This window comes from Nycticebus coucang, chromosome 5, assembly GCF_027406575.1.
Source record: "Nycticebus coucang isolate mNycCou1 chromosome 5, mNycCou1.pri, whole genome shotgun sequence".
NCBI lineage: Eukaryota > Metazoa > Chordata > Mammalia > Primates > Lorisidae > Nycticebus > Nycticebus coucang.
The window spans coordinates 130,256,548-130,273,545 of NC_069784.1; the positions used below are offsets into that span (position 1 = coordinate 130,256,548).

At 43.7% G+C, this 16,998-nt stretch overlaps 1 protein-coding gene across 10 annotated transcripts in view; it reads left to right on the plus strand.

Moving 5' to 3' along the window:
* The window catches only part of TIAM2 (TIAM Rac1 associated GEF 2), a 220,952-nt gene that overhangs the window by 81,056 nt on the left and 122,898 nt on the right, over nucleotides 1-16,998 (plus strand). For 4 of the 10 annotated variants that reach the window (XM_053592932.1, XM_053592939.1, XM_053592931.1 and 1 more), the window contains exons 2-4: nucleotides 3,274-3,338; nucleotides 3,427-3,582; nucleotides 7,616-7,712. The exons of 1 other annotated variant lie outside the window; for it this stretch is intronic. The gene's annotated coding sequence lies outside the window, so the exon portion shown is untranslated. Of the gene's footprint in view, nucleotides 1-3,273; nucleotides 3,339-3,426; nucleotides 3,583-7,615; nucleotides 7,713-8,330; nucleotides 8,421-16,998 lie in introns of all 10 variants that reach the window. 5 more of the 10 variants (XM_053592935.1, XM_053592934.1, XM_053592941.1 and 2 more) reach the window with 3 other exon arrangements.

A 16,998-nucleotide genomic window follows, 5' to 3' on the forward strand; every position in this document is an offset into this window, starting at 1 on the left:
GTGCCTCAGCCTCCCAAGTTGCTGGGACTACAGGAATCTGTCACCATGCCTGGCTATTTTTTTCTATTTTTAGTAGAGACATGGTCTTGCTGTTGTTTGAACTTGAACTCAAGAGCTCCAGAGTGCTGGGGATGTAGGTGTGAGCCACTGTGCTTGTCCGTAAAGCTACCCTTTAGAAAATGCATCTGGCTCAGCCGACTGGGTTCTGAGACTTATCTCTTATCTCCCAGTTAGTTTTCTGGGGACCATGCACCCAGAGCCCCGGCAGGCTGGTGGTGTGTTCCTCCAGCTTCCTCTGTACCTGTGGGTTCGGGGAGAGCTATTCCTTCCACAGGGGGTGTTTGATGTGTGGTTCCGTAGAGAGGCTCCGAATCTGCAACAGGAACACACCAACTGCTGCAGACGTGGCTGCTAACTTGTTCTGCGCTTGTCCTTCCACATGCTTCTTTCCTGTTCTAAGGTCAGTAGATCCTCGCAATTCCCACCCCCAACCCATAAGGAACATTTCAATACTTATCGTAGGGTGAGGGTGGCTGCTACTGATTTTTTTTTCTTGCTTAAGCAATCTTTTCTTCCTTTCCTTTCCTCCCCCCCCCTTTTTTTGGGGGGGGGGGGAGATAGAGTCTTGCTTTGTTGCCTGGGCTAGTGCCATGGTGCTGTCCTAGCTCACTGCAGCCTTCAAGTCTCGGGCTCGAGAGATCTTCCTGCTTCCGCATCCTGAGTATCTGGACTCACAGACACGTACCACCATGCTGGCTGCTTTTTACTAATTTTTTGTGGAGATGGAATCTTGTTATGTTGCTTTTGAACTTCTGTACTCAAGTGATCTTCCTTATTTGAAGCCTGTTAAAGTGCTGGGATTGCACATGTGAGTCACCATGCCTGGCCAAGCCACCTTTAAAAACAAAAAACACAAAACGGGCGGCGCCTGTGGCTCAAAGGAATAGGGCGCCGGCCCCATATACTGGAGGTGGCGGGTTCAAACCCAGCCCTGGCCAAAAACTGCAGAAAAAAAAAAATAATTATAACACTAGGGCCATGTCATTGAATTAATAAAAAAAAAAAAAAACAACACAAAAAACCAGTGTTGTATTAATCTGTTACTTTAATGGTTATTTAGTGTAGTGGTTCCTCATTTGATTTGATTTTATTTTAATGTTATGCTGCTTTAGTACTGAAAAAAAGCACTTCACTCCGTCTAAGATTAGGGTAAAGAAAATGATGATTCAGTACAAATGTAGACTGCTCCTGTAAGGAGTGGACGGACATTCATATCATGACTTTGGGAAGTTCAAAGTGGGGTGTTTCGCCTTTTAGAAAGAGAAAACCTTATTGTGCTTAGAGCTTGTGTTGGTGAAACTACCAGGTGAGGAGTTGTGATAGTTGTGTTGGTGAGGTTAATTTAGGGGAGGAGTTGTGATAGATGGGCAGCCATGTGGAACCATCGGTTGAGAGGCCTTGCCGCTTTTTAACACCCTTTTCCCCCACAGCATTTTCGTACATTGTTTATGACTCTTATCCCTCCTCTGCTCTTGTTTTTGAAAAAGTGTGAGGGATTATGATGGGATGGTTCTGAGTGTCGGCAGGGCTGTAAAAGTAGAGATGGGCAACAGTTCATCCTCTGTCATGGGAAGCGGAGAGAAGGAAGCAGGCATTTGCTGCTGGGGGCCTCTGGCTGGTCTCCTGGCCACAGGCAGTTAGAAATTTCTTAGGTACATGTTGGCTGTTGGCCTCATTTCTGTTTTCCGTGGGGCTTCCACGCTGCTATAAATGTGGTGCGTATTGTCAACATGGCACAAGCCTCCACTAAGGCTAAATGTGTGTGATTTTGGGGACATGGATACAAAGGTCCATTGGGTCTAGAAGCTGAAATTCAGTGGTCGTTTTCAGACCCCAAGGTGTGAAGTCTATTTCTTTTGTCTTGGCAAGGAATGGGATAGAATTCTGAGAATTGTCTTCTCATTTGGTGGAAAATATGGCAAGAGGTGATGTGTGACACCAGATGTATGTGACCTCAGGGCTTCAGGGCAAGTGTCCCAAGAAAACCAGGTCTAAACCACCTGAGGTTTTTTTACCTAGCTGTGGAAATCTAATGTCAGATTCAAGGGGAGGTAGTATAGGCTGCCCTGCCTCTTCCCTAGAAGAATGTCAGAGAATTTGTAGACCTGTTTTAAAACATTCGTGGGATCCTTATAGAAAAAGATCTGTTTGTATCCACCTGGCGCACTGAATGCAGGTGTAATAGTTTGTGTGGCGTGAGTGTTATTCTTGTAGTTGGATCTTTCTTGTAAATTGGGCCAGGGGCTACTTTCACAGCATCCTACTCCCTGGACCACAGATGTTGTGGCTACTGGCTGACTTGTTCATGGGCTATGCAAGAGTGTGAGCAAACTCTGGATCACCATTGTCACCCCAAGACTTACTGTAGTGACTTCATCAGAACAGATGTTCAACAAATACTTCTTGAATTGAATCAACTCAACAGATTTCCCGTGTGTAGGCACTTCAGCTGTAATGTGCTTATTTTGTATCCTTTAATTTTGTCACTGGTGGGAGGACATGCTCTAAGCAGAGCCAAGTTGGCTGATGTGACCCCGAGCCTTGGGAATAGGTGACCCAGATGGAGACACCTTGTTCCACTTCCAGCTGTTCTTTTTTTGAAGTGTTTCACTTGACCCTTTTTATAAATAACAAGGGCCTTTTTGGAACCTTATAGTAAGTAGTAAATACTGTGCTCTGCATGTATACACGTCCACTTTGGGGGAAAGATAGACTGAAACTTGCTATTCTCATTGTAATCAGTCACCCCTTTGTCACGGGGGCAACTTCTCTCACATTCTATAGTCCATGGGTAACTCTACAGTTCTCCTTTGTTAGAGCAGCGTCTGATTCCATTGGCTGGTTCTTAGTGCCAAAACAGAGCATTATTGTTGTGAGAGGCTGGTGGAAACTGTCAGGTACACATACATCGTGGTGCAGTCTTACCTGATGCTGCGGAGTGAGAGAGTTACTGGATGGTTCATTCATTTTGTCTAAAATCTCTAAGGGTCCTGAGTGACTGAGATAATAAATAATTCACTTGTAAGTGGAGACTATGGAGGGGCTCAGTGAGGGGTTCACAGAGGTAGGAGTTGCATTTCTCATTCCCAGTTCTGGAAAACCTCCTACTTTCTGTATTATTTTGCTACAGACATTGAGTATCTGAAGTAATAACCTTCCTGGCTGATAACCAAGAAATTTTGAATTTTTTAATTATTTTTTTTTTAAATTCAGGGAGATGGTGATTACAAAGAGGAGATCATTTGAAGAGGACATGAATTTGCGAGACAGATTTCTCAGTAAGAAACGCATTCTTTTACCTAGTTGGTGGGGGGAGCAGGTTTCAGGGGCACAGGTTAATGGTAACTTTATCTTTCTCTTCCCCAGCAATTTCTCATGGACCGATACTGATAGCTGTGCTGACTGTTAAGGGCTCGCACGCTGGGTCACCAGCAGCGAAAGTTTAATGAACTCTGAGCACTCTGAACTTCGTCTGCTTGGACAGTAGGCTTCCAGTTGATTAATGTAGCAGCATTTCTTTAGGTGTGGACCTTTTAATTGTGTATTCAGCTTTTGGGGAGGGCATGGAGGCGGAACCTTTAGCATTGTAAAATATCTAATCACTTTTCATCACAAAGTCCAAGGAAAAAAATGTAAGTTGTATTCATGTTAAAGTGACGTCATGGGGCAAGCAGGGAATGGTGGGGAGGCAGACATGAATGGCTGGCTGAAACAAGCATGCATGATGACCCGTCTATATGCAGTCTTTGTATATCTAAAAACATAGAATGGCTTAAATTTTATTATAGATGTAGTCTGCCTGGCATTACCTTGGATCTCATAGACTCACACACTCATTTGGCCCTGATGGGTCTTTTTGTGGTCATGAGATACTGCAGTACCTGCCCATTGCTAATTCTCCTTAGAACATGACCCTCCCCCCGCTTTTGTTTTTGAGATAGACTCTCACTTTGTCACCCCTGGTAGAGTATTGTGGTGTCATGGCTCACAGCAACCTCAAACTCTTGGTCTCAAGTGATCTTCTTTTCTCAGCCTCCCAAGTGGCTGAGACTACAAGTGCCCACCACAATACCTGGCTGGTATTATTTCTATTTGTAGAGATGGAGGTCTTGCTCTTGCTCAGGGTGGTCTTGAACTCCCGAGCTTAGGCAATCCACCTACCTCGGCCACCCAGAGTGCTAGGATTACAGGTGTGAGCCACCACCCTCGGCCTAAAACACAACCTGAATGGCCAGGCGAGCCCAGTTTACGCTGTTGAGATAATAGCCTCTTGTTGGAGGTGGATTGTTTTCCAGCTAGATGAAGTCTAATTACTCGCACGGCACTGAGACCATAAGGGATGTGGGGAAGGTTGTGAAGAGGATATTGGGATTCTAGGGAGAGCATTCTGGTAACCACTAATTTGTCACACTGGGAACAGAATTGATGAATCATTTGGAGATCGGAGTTCTCGTCCTAGTACCTTCCCACTGTCTATGTGACGGGGTATAGTTAATCTCTCCTGGGCCTCGTTGTGTTCATCTGCAGAAAGAACAGGCTTGAAGCCATTGTGCTGTAAGCCTAATCGTTTGTTTTCTAATCCTGCCTAAAATCATTTCAGTCTCTAATGATTAGTAGTTAAGTTGTAACTTCTCCCTTATTTTTAATTTAGATCATAGTGATGTGATGGAAAAGCAGGCTAAGCCAAATTTAAATCACATTGTATTAGCAATTTGGTGAATCTGTTCTTCCCTCAACCTATTTATTATATATTTATTAAGTGCCCATTGGTAAGGAATTGTACTAGATGCCAGGGAAACAAAGTACTTCACTTTCAAAGCAATTAACATCTAGTAAAGGAGACAGGTAGGTAAAAAAGGAATAATTGCAGGGCCATTGCCTGTATTAGCAGGAGTGGTGAGGTCAGGGAGGGAAGGCTAACCCTGTGAGTTTTGGGGTAGGAAAGTATGTTATCTGGGAAGGCGTCACAGAAGAAGAGACACTTGAGCTGGGTCTTGGGGGCAGTTGGGAGTTTTCTGGGGTGGCATTTCCACTAAGGAACAGTCTTTGGAAAGGCATAGAAGATAAAAAGCTCAGGTTCATGAAATAGCAAGGTATTGGTAACGAATCTGTGGACAGATCTGTCATATAACAGAAGCTTGGAATGTTATCATTGGAAATATTTGAATGTGACAGATGTGATATTGTATAGTTTTTGGTTGGTAAATAACCATCTGTCAGGCCATCAGTGTATTTAGACAGAGTCCAAGGAAGCTTGATTCAATTTTCTATTCTTATCATTTAAAAATATTTTTAAGTATTTACTTACCACATAATGACTAAGTGATTTAAAATTTTTGTCAATATGAAGTTTATAAGGCAGATACTTTTGACCAAATAGACTAAATTTGTGTGTGTGTGTGTGTTGAACCCAGAAGGCTTTTTATTTCTTTTTGATCTTAAAAACTTTCCTTATTTTCATCTATTTCTTAAATAGATCAAATTTTTGAAAATGTTCTCTGGGCTCGGTGCTTGCAGCTCAGTGGCGAGAGCGCCAGCCACATATACCAGGGCTGGTGGGTTTGAACCCGTCCTGGACCTGCCAAACAACAATAACTACTATAAGAAAATGGCTGGGTCTTGTGGCGGGCACCTGTAGTCTCAGTTACTTGGGAGGCTGAGGCAAGAGAATTGCTTAAGCCCAAGAATGGGAAGTTGCTGTGAGCTGTAATGCCAGGACACTCTACTGAGAGTGACATAGTGAGACTCTGTTTCAAAAAAAAAAATCCTCTGAACTAATCATATCACCTTGGAGAAATCAAGATATCTCTTTGATCTTTAAATTCTCACCTGTAGAGTGAGGGAATTGGGCTTAAATTCTCACCTGTACAGAGTGAGGGAGTTGGGCTGATTTTAAAAGGTCCACTCCAGTTCTGATATCCTATGATTCTGTAAGTAAAAATTGTTATCTCTACTTACTATTCCTAGTTACATACGTATGTTCCTGTAGCATGAATCTCTGTGATAAACCTTTCCCAGCAGCAAATGTTGTATTTATAATGAAGGTCTAGAAGTGATATGTTGCTACTGTGAACATTTTACACGTGTCAACCACTTTATTATTTTCTGTGCGTTACTGGACTTGACACTGAGAATCAACCCTTTTGGGGTTATAGTTAAACCAGAGGCTCAGCTGAAAGAACCAGGCTGAGCTCACTCAGGTGGTTGTGGGGAAGCTAGGCTGTTAACTCCCATTGCAATCCTCAGGCTTGGAAGTCTGTGTTTTTTTTTTTTTTTTTTTTTTTTTTTTGGAGAGACAGAGTCTCACTGTACCGCCCTCGGTAGAGTGCCGTGGCGTCACACGGCTCACAGCAACCTCTAACTCTTGGGCTTACGCGATTCTCTTGCCTCAGCCTCCCGAGCAGCTGGGACTACAGGCGCCCGCCACAACGCCCGGCTATTTTTTTGTTGCAGTTTGGCCGGGGCTGGGTTTGAACCCGCCACCCTCGGCATATGGGGCCGGCGCCGTACTCACTGAGCCACAGGTGCCGCCCTTTTTTTTTTTAAATCAAGGACAGTGACCCCATAGCACATCCTTACTGCCATAATGTAGTAACTTGTGTACATCCAAGAGATGATATTACGCCTTATAGAAAGAAAAGTCTCACTCTTTTGTCTCACTTTTAAAATGTAAAAGAAATCCCTTTTACATTTTAAACAATGAAAAAAAGTACTTTCTGCTGTGTTGACTAGTGGGCCATGAATTTCAATAAATCTTGGCCAGCTTATCAGATACAGGAGGAAGGAATTATCCATAATGTGAGAGGACCCAGAAACTGTTTAGTAAGTAATGGAACCCTGATCCTTTGATGCTACCCATTTTTATTTGGATTCTGCTCCAGAAGTCATGATAACGGCTCAAGATACACTGGTTCTTATTAGGGTCTGAGCTGGTCCCTCTGCCAGTGGGACCATTTCCCTAACATTGTCATCTCAGAGCACTGTTTTCTAATGTTTCCATTTAATTTAGCCACTTGTCACTCATTGTCTTGTCCTATTAGGACACTCTGCACTGCATGTATCACTCTAGGATATTTTTCTTCTTTCTTTCCTTATTTATTTGACTTTTCCCCATTTGAATGAAGCTGGGTAAGAGTGGAGAAGAGACTTTCTTTCTCATTCAGTGCTCTCTTTCCACCACCTGGAGTAGTGGCCTTGTCCTAGGAGGATTGCTCTGTCATCCGTCCGTCCGTCTCCCATCTGTTTATCATCTGTTCCTATCTATCCTTCCTCTGTCTCCCTCCAGCCCGCCTTTCTCCATTTATATCCATCTATAAAGGGACTTAGCCATGTAAAATTTAGGGTGAAGCAGTAAAGCTGCTTCTCCACATAGGGCCTGCAGAGACCCTTTTGTTTTCTATATAGTCTGTCCCTCAACCCTTGGTGGCTCATTTAAAGTCTTCCTTCTTGTATCAAGTCCTATACAACAGAATGCTGAGAAATTAAACTTTAATTACAAAATTCTCATTTCAAAAAATTATTTCTCACTCCCCGTGTTTTTGTTTTCTCTTTCCAGGGCTGTGTGCTCGAATGATCAGGACACCTCTCCAGCTGGCTTATTCTGCATGAAGGGATGATCGCCCTGAGGGTCCCCACACTTCCTTCCTGGGCAGGTTTGTGGTTCTTGTATATCTCAAAGGCTTTATAAATGGACATCAGTTGTTTTTCTTTGCCTTATCACCGTGTCACCATGTAGCTCTGTAAATTGCTCTTTCTGTGGCGATGTGGGGAAAGTTGGAGTAAATTCCTTGGGTGCTGGTGAATTGGGGTTCCTGCCTGCAGCACCACTCTGAATCTGAGCAGATTATTCCAAATGCACTTTGTTTTTTTTGTAGAGACAGTCTCACTTTATGGCCCTCGATAGAGTGCTGTGGCATCACACAGCTCACAGCAACCTCCAACTCCTGGGCTTCAGCGATTCTCTTGCCTCAGCCTCCCGAGTAGCTGGGACTACAGGCGCCCGCCACAACGCCCGGCTATTTTTTGGTTGCAGTTTGGCCGAGGCTGGGTTTGAACTCGCCACCCTCGGAATATATGGGGCCGGCACCTTACCGACTGAGCCACAAATGCACTTTAAGCTGATGTGCTGGCTGGTTCAGTGAATGTGGAAAACTGTGTGCTCATCCACTCTGGGACCTTAGGTAGAGACGACGTGCCCTGGGTAGCTTTAGTGTCCATCACTTTAGATGTTAAATGCTAATAAAGCACCCACCTAAACCCCAAACCTATAGGGCCTCCTGCTGCAGAACACGGGGAGAGTGTGTAATTTCTGGTTCAGCTGAGCTCAGGAGACCAGGACACTGAGACACCTCTGAGGAAAGGTAAGATTCCTGCTGTGACCTTAAGGTTGTTTCATTTTGACCAAGGAGTTTTCCTCACAGATGTGTTGTTGTCGCCTGTTAAGCACCACAGGAGGAAAGTCAGACGGGTTCCCAGCAGTGTCTGGAATGGTTGCTCATAGTTCCCGGGATGTCTGCCCTGTCTGCAGGTCACACTGGCGTGGCTGTACCATGCCCAGGTCAGCATCCCTTCTGAGGCAACAGTGTGCCTTCACTTTCCTTGGCTGACTCCTTTGTGCTTTTTAGGTTTCAACTCCAGGTACCGCCTCTGAGGGACCTCTGAGTCCCCAGTCTAAAAGCTCCCCAGTTAGTGGCGCCTGGGGCTCAGTAAGTAGGGTGGTGGCCCCATATACCAAGGGTGGTGGGTTCAAACCCGGCCCTGGCCAAACTGCAGCAAAAAAACAGATGGGTGTTGTGGCGGGCATCTGTAGTCCCAGCTACTCGGGAGGCTGAGGCAAGAGAATCGCCTAAGCCCAGGAGTTGGAGATTGCTGTGAGCTGTGACACCATGGCACTCTACCTAGGGTGATAAAATAAGACTCTCAAAAATAAATAAATAAATAAATAAATAAATAAATGCTTCCCAGTACCCTGTCACTGCATCAGTCGACCTTAGTCCCTGTAATGTGCCTGTCTATCTCGGATAGTCTTCTGTAGGTATTTGTGTATTGGATTGTTCTGTCTCTACCTTCCACGGGGACGAGGAATTTGCCTGTCCCATTCATCACTAGAGTGTCATCTCCTGCACAACCGCTATTTTTTTTTGTACAGACAGAGTCTCACTTTATCACCCTCGGTAGAGTGTCGTGGCATCACACAGCTCACAGCAACCTCCAACTCCTGGGCTTAAGTGATTCTCCTGCCTCAGCCTCCCGAGTAGCTGGGACTACAGGCGCCCGCCACAACGCCCAGCTATTTTTTGGTTTGCAGTTCAGCCGGGGCTGGGTTTGAACCCGCCACCCTCGGTATATGGGGCCGGCGCCCTACTGACTGAGCCACAGGCGCCGCCCTATTTTTTGACCAAATGTATGAGTTTAATGGTTAAATGAAGCTCGTTGGATAAATTTCTTAGTATCACGCGGTGAGAGATTTATTCACTCTGGAAGAGATTTTTGAAGACTTAATTTGTCTGTTCAGTAGTTCCTTCAAATATGACTTACTCCCTCATAGAATAGTTGAGTTTAATATATTTCATGTAAATAGGAAGTTGCCTGATATTTCTGGGTTTATTTGCAAATACAGTACATATTAAAGGTAGAAACTTTGATAATAATAACTTTGTGTTGAACTTTTTTTTATCATCTAATATCAAGTATTAAGTAATAATACCTGGGCAGTGCCTGTGGCTCAAAGGAGTAGGGCACTGGCCCCATATGCCGGAGATGGTGGGTTCAAACCCAGTCCTGACCAAAAAATTGCAAAAAAAAAGAAAAAAAAGAAATAATACCTAATTAGCTTTGGAGAGTAGTTTGATTTATACTTTAATGAAGGTCAGACCAACTCCTAAAATACACCTATTTAAAAAGCCTAATGTCTAGATGTATTACTGAACTTCCATGGTTGGCCACTTCCCTACATAGACAGGACATGTCAGTACCGTAGGCCTTTTCCTTATGTTGATCGCCTCCGTATGTCAACCAGTTTGTTACTGCCCATTGAGTGGTCAACTTACAGAGGTTATACTCTATTTGGAGTCTGCCTGAGTTCTTTGAATCCTGTCTCCAGAATTTCCTAGCTCAGTGACCTAGGGTAGGTTATTTAATCTTGAAGTGTTCCAGTTTCTTCCTCTGTAAAATGGGAATAATCAAAGTATTTTTCCCATAGAAAATGGGAAAATGATTCTAAGTAAGTTAATATTTTGTTACATCAGTTTTTGCTATTTTATTTAGTATATACTCAGATACTCAGATTTTTATATATTCGATATACCAATTGGGTTTAAAAACAATATATTTGGGTACTGGTCATCAAATGGTAACACAAATTTGAAAACAAGTTTTTGCATTACATATGTTTTGTTTTCATGGAGAATTTGTTTTTCATTGAAAACAGTGGTCCATTCTTGAGATCACCAGAAAGAACAGGCTGACTTTTGATGACTCATACTTTTTTTTTTTTTTTGGCCGGGGCTAGGTTTGAACCCGCCACCTCTGGCATATGGGACCGTCACCCTACTCCTTGAGCCACAGGCACCGCCCAATGACTCATACTTTTAATAAGCTTATACTAACAGTGAAACTGATTGCATGCATGTATTCTCTACATAAAACAATACTGTTCTCTCTTTATATCTGGAAATAGAATTGCAACACCTCCTTTTTTCTGATTTCCATTTTCCTGAAATATGGATGACCATCCTTTCACCCTGAGTCTATATTTATCTTTTAAGGTAAGATGTGATACTTGTATGCAGCAAATATCTGGCCTGAGTTTTTGTATTCAGTCAGACAACCTGTGCCTCTTTAGAGGACAGTTTAAGCTGTTCACATTAATTGAGAATATTGATAAGTCTGGTAAAATTTTGGGTATTGAGTTTTTTCCATGTTAAGTGGACATTTGAAATCCTTTCGCCACTGTGGAAGTTGGAGTTTGATCAAAAGTTTCTGAGTGAGTTTACTTTTGTGGTAGAGGATTGGGCTGGTTGTTATGGAGGATAGGTCTGAGAGTATCCTGAAGAGCTGGTTTGGTTATGGCAAATTTCTTCAACATGTGAATGTCATTAAAGTATTTAATTTCTCCATCATAAATGAGACTCAGTTTAGCTGGATACAGGATCCGGGGTTGAAATTTATTTTGTTTTAGGAGATTAAAAGTCAATGACCATCCACTTCTGGCTTGAAATGTTTCAGCAGAGAGATCTTCAGTCATTCTAATATTCTTCCCTTTGTAGGTAATGGATTTCTTATGTCTGGCTGCTTTCAGAATTTTATCCTTCATATTAACTTCAGCAAAGTTAATTATGATATGCCTGGGGGATGTCTTATTGGGACTGAGTCGTGCTGGGGTTCTGAAACTGTCTGCTAACTGAATTTCAGAATCTCTTGCCATGTCTGGAAAATTCTCTTTCATAATTTCATGGAGAAGGGCCTCAGTGCCTTGCGAGGCCACTTCATCACTTTCAGGGATTCCAATGAGGCGGATAATAGCCTTCTTCGAATTATCCCAGAGCTCTCTGAGAGAATGATCCGTTTTTGCTCTCCATTTCTCTTCCTCTTTGAGACTTTGGGAGCGTTCAAAAGCTTTGTCTTCAATGTCAGAAATCCTTTCTTCTGCTTGCTCCACTCTGTTACTGAGGGATTCTACTGTATTTTTCAGATCTTTTAGGGCTGCAAATTCTTGCTTCAGTGTGTCAAAATCTTTGGTGGTTTTGTCTTTAAATTCATTGAATTCTTTTTTTTTTTTTTTTTTTTTTGTAGAGACAGAGTTTCACTTTATGGCCCTAGGTAGAGTGCCATGGCATCACATAGCTCACAGCAACCTCCAACTCCTGGGCTTAAGCGATTCTCTTGCCTCAGCCTCCCAAGTAGCTGGGACTACAGGTGCCCACCACAACACCCGGCTATTTTTTTGTTGCAGTTCGGCCGGGGCCGGGTTTGAACCCTCCACCCTCGGTATATGGGGCCAGCACCTTACTGACTGAGCCACAGGTGCCGCCCAAAATTCATTGAATTCTTGAGACAAGTTTTGAATTTCTCCTCGAATTTCTAATACTGACTTTTGAATTGCTCTTCGAATTTCTAATTCCAAATTTTCCTCCATTCTATTAACCTTGTTTGCAATCCAAATTCTGGATTCGATTTCTGACATCTCGGCCAGCTATTTATGAATGGGATCTTCAGTTACATCTGCCATATCTTTCCTGGGGGTGGGGGGTTGATCTATTCTGGTTATTCATGTTACCAGAGTTTTTCCGCTGATTCCGCCCCATGATTATTTTACACCGTTTGATTTTTTCCCCTGGAGCTTTGTCGAGGACCCGTACAGTGCTACGGCCTGAGAAACTGGGGACCTGTTTGGTGTGGTGGGGCTAAGTGGCTCTGTCTTGTTTTCAGCTGGTCTGTGTCTGACCCTAGTGTAACAGTTACTCTGGGTTGAAGTCTCAGCTGTGGAGAAATACCAACAATTAAGTCACCCCACCCCCACAGGTAATAATTGGAAAAGGAAAATCAAACCTTCCTACAACCACACACCCAGGGCACAACTTGGATAGTCTTTGGGCTATTGGCTCAGTTCAAAAGGTCCAAATCAATAGTCTCAGTCAGCACCTGTCTCAGGTGGGAGAGTTGAAAAGGTCTCTGGCAACTAGATCGCAGGGGTCTGCTGATAACTCAGATATGACTTGCTCCAGTGCTCCGTGAAGTCAGCAGGACCCTCCCAACAAATAGATTAGTCTGGGAAGGTTGATGCCTTTTTCCCCACCTTGCACCTCTGTCACACCCAGTCACTGATAACCCCACAGGGCTGTAACCCAGTTGCCTCCAATGAGCAGATACTCTAGGGATTTGCACCTGCCTGAATCACAAGGAGATCTATGTTTGCTCATCTAGGCCACTGTTCTCTGCCTCTATCCTGCAGAGGGAGGTGAGGCCTGACAACCTCCGGAGGCTGAGGCTGTTCACTCAGTTCCAGCCCCACCCCTGATCGATGTTACTGACAGAACAGAACAACCTTGCGGGAATTTGTTTCTGTCCCTGCTAAATTTCCCTGCAGAAGAGAAGCTGTTTTGAGTTCCCAGAACCTTTGCCTCAGGCCCTGTCTGTGCTGCTGTACAGTCTCAAGTTTAGCAGCATGGTTACCTGTCAGTTCCAGCCTCTGCCTGGCCTCCTTTGTTTAAGCTGATGGTCCCCTGGGTGCCGGGTGCGTCTTAGGCTCAGTAAAGCGGTCCTCTGTGTCAGCCCCACCCTGGCAATCTTGCTCTGCAATCTTGCTCTACTTGCTCTGCGGGTGCTTTTTTAGTCCCCGCACTCCACCCAGGCTGGTACCGCCTCAGGTAAACTCTTTACTCACAGGGCCTGTGTTTCCGTCCCAGATCTGTCCACGGTGGTTGACACCTGAAAAGATGGCTGGTCTCCTCAGGTTGCCTAGAGAGACAGGGGGTGTGACTTGGGAATATCCCTGGGGTGAGCCCTATTGTTGCCAAAAATGGCTGCTGCTCTGCTCCTTGGGGCACCGCCACTCCTGCGTGGTTCCCTCTCAGCTGACCGTCCTTTCCTCACTCCCATGCCGCAGAGTCAGCCCTGAACAGCTGCAGTCCAGGCCCTGTCCACACCCTCGAGAAATCACCCAAGAATCTGGACTCCTGGGGGACAGGCCTCCAGATTTCAGAGTGAGAGTGGAGGGGAGTGCTGGGAGCTCAGAATTGCAGATAGTGAATATATAAAATTTTACAGTTTTATGCCTGATGTGAGAGCGCCATAGCACCCTAGTAGGGGAGGTAAGTCCAGTTTTTAAAGGGTCTGTCCTGTGGAGTATAGTGGGAGAACTTTTGAACTCTGCTTGTTTGTTTGTGGGGTACTCCAAGCCGTTCTCATGGTGGAGGGGACTCCTGTCCACTTGGTAATGGATTCTGTACCTTTTGTTTGTATCCTTGGGGTCGCAGCTTGCCTCAGCAGGGTTGATGTGTGTTCTTCAACCTTCTCTCTTGGTGCAGCTCTATTCCACCAGGTTACTTGCTAAATTTCTGTCCTTTAACTTTCTGGACGGGAGCCTCTGTGGAAAGGTGGTTTCAATCAGCCATCTTTTCTCTGCCCTCCATCAATTTTAAAGCTTAGCTTAGCAGGATATAGAATTCTGGGCTGGAAATTGTTCTGTTTAAGTAGATTAAAGGTAGATGACCATTGTCTTCTTGCTTGGAAAGTTTCATTAGAAAAGTCTGCAGTCACTCTGATGGATTTGCCCTTGTAGGTCAACTGGCGCTTACTCCTAGCAGCTTGAAGAATCTTTTCTTTTGTCTTGACTTTGGACAGGTTCATCACAATGTGTCTTGGAAAAGGTCAGTTAGAGATGAGGTGACCTGGGGTCTGATATCCGTCTGAAAGGAGTTTGTCCAAATCTTTGGTGCTTTTGGGAAATCTTCATTTATAATATTCTCTAGTATGGCTTCCATTCTTCTGGGGCATTCTTCTTCCCCTTCTGGGATTCCTATAACTCGTATGTGGGAACGCTTCATAAAGTCCCATAATTCTGTCAGTGAACATTCTGCTTTCTCTCTCTTCTTTTCTGCCTCTTTAACAATCTGAGTTATCTCAAGAACTTTGTCCTCTACCTCTGAAATTCTTTCTTCTGCATGGTCTAACCTGTTGCTGATACTTTCCATTGCATCTTTAAGTTCCTTAATTGACTGCTTCAGTTACTTCAGCTCTGCTATATCCTTTCTATATTCTTCATATTGTTTATCTCTTATTGGATTCTGTTTTTGGATTTCCTTTTGGTTATTTATGACTTTATTAGCAGTTTCCTTCATTGTTTCTACCATGTGTATTCTAAATTCCCTTTCTGTCATTCCTAACATTTCTTTATAGGTGAAATCCTCTGCAGTAGCTACCTCATGGTCCCTTGGAGGGGTTGCTCTGGACTGGTTCTTCATATTGTCAGGAGTTTTCTGCTGATTCTTCCTCATGAGTGATTTCTTTTATCTGTTTCCTTGCCCTAATTTTCCTTTCACTTCCTCTTGCTCTTTAAGTTCCCGTGCAGCTGCTGGCGGGATTAGACCAATCGAACACACACAACTACTTGCCAGTTTTCCACTGTTTTTGTCCTCCTCTTGGGGTCCAGAAGTCTCTCACTGACTCCCTGTGTCCTCAAAGGGATGATAATAGGCAGATCCGACCAGCCAGAGATGCCTGGAGTCTTATCTCCCCAGACTCACAGTGCCCAGTTGCAGGGAAGCTGTTACTCGGCCGCCATCTTGCTATCACTCCTTCATTGTAGTGTTTTGAATAAGATTTTCATATCATGGCACTGCTGTCATCTGTTGTGCAGCCTGTCATTAATGGGGACACCGGTGTGCTGTACATGACTGTGTCACATCTTTAAGCTGCGTCTCTGGGTTCTGTTTTCCGCTTCACCAGAGGTTTTTTTTTTTAATTGTTCTTTGTTTTTTTGAGACAGAGTCTCAATATGTCACCCTTGGTAGAGTGCCGTAGCATGACAGCTCACAGCAACCTCAAACTCTTGGGCTCAAGTGATTCTCTTGCCTCAGCCTTCCAAGTAGCTAGGACTACAGGTGCCCGCCACAACTTCCTGCATCCTGGGTCCTGAGCTGTTTTGCTGGCCTCTTGAGAACCGAGACTGGGTGACAAATGCATTACACGTTTATGTGAGTTTTGAGCATCACGGGGGGAGGTAGACCTTCAAAAGACCCCAAACCCTTCCAGTTCTATACACAGAAGCCAGCCATTCATGTTCTCATTGTTTGGTTTCAGAAATAGACTTGCTAAATTTGGGCCTTTTGATCAAATGGAGACAAAAAAAAAATCACATCCCTAAGTAATATTTCTGAGGATCTTAGGATCGTCACGTGGGCACTTTTGTGTACTGCTTTTTCTTCTAGTGTTTTCTTCACCTGGGACATTTTTATTTTTATTTTATTTTATTATTTTTTTTAATTTATTTTTATTATTAAGTCACAGCTATGTACATTAGTGCAATCAAGGGGTACAATGTGTGGGTTTCATATACAATCTGATATATTCTCATCAAACTGTTCAACGTAGCCTTCATGGCATTTTCTTAGTTACTGTATGTAGGCATTTGCATTTAGTAAGTTTCGCCTGTACCCATTCTAAGATGCACCGTAGATGTGGCCCCACCCATTACCCTCCCTCCACCAAAACCTCCCCCCACCCTTCCCCTTCCTTGGCCCTTTCCTCATAGTCTTGTGCTATAGTTGAGTTATAGTCTTCATGTGAAAGCTATAAATTAGCTTCATAGTAGGTCTGAGTACATTGGATACTTTTTCTTCCACTCCTGAGATACTTTGCTAAGAAGAATATGTTCCAGCTCCATCCATGTAAACATGAAAGAGGTAAAGTCTCCATCTTTCTTTAAGGCTGCATAATATTCACCTGGGACATTTTTATAATTCAATTCTGCGTTCTTTCTGTCCACATGATATGAAGTATGGGTCTCTTGTTAGAAGCCGTGTGAAAGAGCTCTCCAGCGCAGGGAGTGTCACTGAGTCTTCTGCTCAGTGACAGATGGTGGCTCTCAAAATTTTTTCTTTCTAGAAGCATTTCTATGCCCTATCTTACCATTTTACATCCTCCAGCTGTTCTCTGGGTGGGTACAGAAACCTTCAGGAAGGTGATCGTATGAAAGGTGGATGTTTCCCTTTATGAAGATGAGTTAATCTTTTGGAATCCTGTTTGGATGAGAGTAATTTCTGTTTTTAACTTTTACTAATTATTATTGCTTTACTTTTCTCAGATCATGACTATAAGTCTACAATAAGGAACTATACTTGTTATGATGATCTTCAGTACTATTTTTTTGTGTTTGACCTCAAATGTGGAAAATCTGGAAGGAATTAGGGTTTTTTGAGTTTTAAGTAGAAAGGTTAT